The sequence below is a fragment of the Schistocerca cancellata genome, unplaced genomic scaffold, assembly GCF_023864275.1.
Source record: "Schistocerca cancellata isolate TAMUIC-IGC-003103 unplaced genomic scaffold, iqSchCanc2.1 HiC_scaffold_1172, whole genome shotgun sequence".
Classification (NCBI taxonomy): Eukaryota; Metazoa; Arthropoda; class Insecta; order Orthoptera; family Acrididae; genus Schistocerca; species Schistocerca cancellata.
Genome location: NW_026047171.1, coordinates 550,147 through 553,174, shown reverse-complemented (window position 1 = coordinate 553,174; position 3,028 = coordinate 550,147).

The window sequence follows — 3,028 nt, the reverse complement described above, 5'->3', positions numbered from 1 at the left end:
TTTGATAGTCAGATTGCGTTGCGCTCAAAATATAGTGCGTCACTTTAAGCGCAGTTTTGTATACATTGTTGTTCAAAGGGGGACGTTTCAGAATACAGGGCCGAAGGTCAGCCAGCGCTGCCCTTACAACGTTTATCGGGTTTTCAATTATGTCTCTTGAGATGTTCATGGTTCATTATTTCCATTCATCATATTATCGCGCGTTTCCCATCAATCTTCGTTCGTTCATTTTCTAGGGACGTTAACAACATTCTGGCACATTTTTATCATCATTCACGCACTCACTTACTTACGACTATTTGTGCGGGGAGGTTACACTTGGGTCCATTTCCATTTACATTCAATGTTGATAGACCTTTTTTTTGTTGTTGTTTTGTTGCTGGCAGGTTACAAACGCCTCATTTTATGTTGGTTGCAGCGTTTTTCTCCTTCTTCTAGTGTTTTCCCCGCTCTCACCACCGCCCCCGCCCCTCCCGCATCCGTCGGTCTCACCACGTTCACTGACGGCCGCGTCTGCGGCTACACCACAACACAACAACGGCCCCCTCCCGGCAACCCATTCGTTTTCTCTTCTTTTGCACAAAAACAACGCCGCACGCGCCAGCCGAGCGCAGCGCAAGCCACCCACACCGCGCCCCTCCCCGTCTTTATAGCCCCCGCTTCTTGTTTTCTTCGTTTGCCCCCTCCCATCTCCCGAATGCCATGCCATGCCATGCCAGCAGCGTTACGCGTGCCCCTCCCCTGTCCACACACTACCGCGAAACGAACAGCCTTCCGGGCCACATGCAGGGCACGCCCACCGCCATTCCCGGACGCAATTCTCGAAACAACACACACACAAAATGAACGCACTATCCCCACTTCGCTTCTCTCTCTCTCTCTCTCTCTCTCTCTCTCTCTCTCTCTCTCTCTCTCTCTCTCTCTCGTCCCTTCCCTTTAACGAAAGACAAACAAACCCCAGTTAACACACTTTCTCGACACCTTCATGTAGGGAGGGAGGGAGGGAGGGAGGGTGCGTGCGTGCGTTGTCTCGACCGTGACGGCAACCATCGACGATCCATTTCCCCCACTGGTAAAACATGTTCACTAACACCTACAGACATCATTCCGTACACACACAATGGCTTTGCACACGAACATAGACGGCACGGGCACTGTCGTACATTCTTCCTCAGAACCATCTCAACGAACGTTACATACACATCCGGGAAAGCAAAGCAAAGCAACGCAACGCACACAATTCAGCCGTCAAAGGTAACGTTCACCACGGCAGACACTTGCCGCCGCGCCGTTACACGCATTTCAGTGCGGCTACAATACACCTCCGACACGGGAACGTTCCGTTGCTCTACACCGCGTTTCTCCGTTTTGTTTGGTTTTTTTTTCTTTTTTCTCTCTCTCTCTACTTTTTTTTTCCCCTCTGTCCTTTCCTCCACCATTCTCTCCTCACGTTCTGCCCAGACATTCGACCGATCACAGAGGTTCACCTTTCGGTAACCGTTCTCAGCGCGACGGTATGACGGGTGTTCAAGACGTACCGTTGCGTGATGCCGGTGTACCGCGCCGATCGACAGTTTCCCAGAGGCGACGGATCGGACCACATCACCGACACACACAAACACGTGTGCGCACATTCGCCAAAGCGACCGTCGTCTTCTAGCGTCGCGCTTACTGTACTGTACTGTACTGCACTGGACTGGACACGCGTGCATGCATCTTCAATGACGACGTCGGTGTGCGTGCGTCGTACGCACAAGCAGACACAGTCAGTCAGACACGACTATCGAAATCAGAGTCGGAGGGAAGGTACATCATCGTGCGTGTCGCCCGTACAATGCAATACACATTGGTGTCTCAATGCGCGTTCATTTAAACGTCACTCACACGCCTCCACGCTGCAGCATTTACAGACACATCTCACCCTAGCCATGTATGGCGTGCAAACCGACCCGAAAAAACGGCCGTCGTTACACACTGACATTCCCAACAATCGCGTTTCGTTTCCATCCGTCACGTAACTAACCGGCACCTCCATCCAAAGGACACATCACCGATCGCACTTCCCCCACCTCGCAGACAGGTAACACCAACGAGTTGTGCGCACGTGCCTCCATTCCACGTCACACCGTGGCCGTACCCCGCAACACGCGACGCGCCCCCATCAATCAAATTCATCGCATCGGCCACCCCACCCCGTCGCGTCGCAACCAAAGCGGTAGCTATTGCCGCCGTCCACCCACTCACACACAAAACAACAACAACAACAACAACAACAATTCCGCCCTTCCCGCAAAGGCCATTTGGTGGCCCTGAAAAGGGCCGTTTTTGCCGCTCTCGCAACGGAGGAGCCTTCTCTCCTTCCATTCCAGAGCCACCTCCTTACTTGGAGCTCGTGTACTTGGTCACCGCCTTCGTGCCCTCGCTCACGGCGTGCTTGGCCAGCTCGCCAGGCAGCAACAGCCGCACAGCGGTCTGGATCTCGCGGGACGTGATGGTCGAGCGCTTGTTGTAGTGCGCCAGGCGGGACGCCTCGGCCGCGATGCGCTCGAAAATGTCGTTCACGAAGCTGTTCATGATGCTCATCGCCTTCGACGAGATGCCCGTGTCAGGGTGCACCTGCTTCAGCACCTTGTAGATGTAGATGGCATAGCTCTCCTTCCTCTTGCGCTTCTTCTTCTTGTCGCCCTTCGAAATGTTCTTCTGAGCCTTGCCAGCCTTCTTGGCGGCCTTCCCGCTAGTCTTGGGCGGCATCTCAAACAAGAACGTGAACGTACGGCAGCAACACCAGTAGCAAGCGCTCCGCTCTAGTCAGCGTCTCCCCACACAGTGGCACCCAGCGCGCCCCGCCGCCGCACCTTTACCAGCTCGCCCCGTTGCGGCCGCCGACCAATGGGCCGCGAGCGCAACCGGCCGCCGCACCCGAGAGCATAAAGGACCCCCACCCCTGGCGGCGCCGCCACTCCGCTGCTCGACTCGCTGCGGCTCGCACCGTCCTTCGTCTCGTCTCGTTTTCACACCACAGCCCATC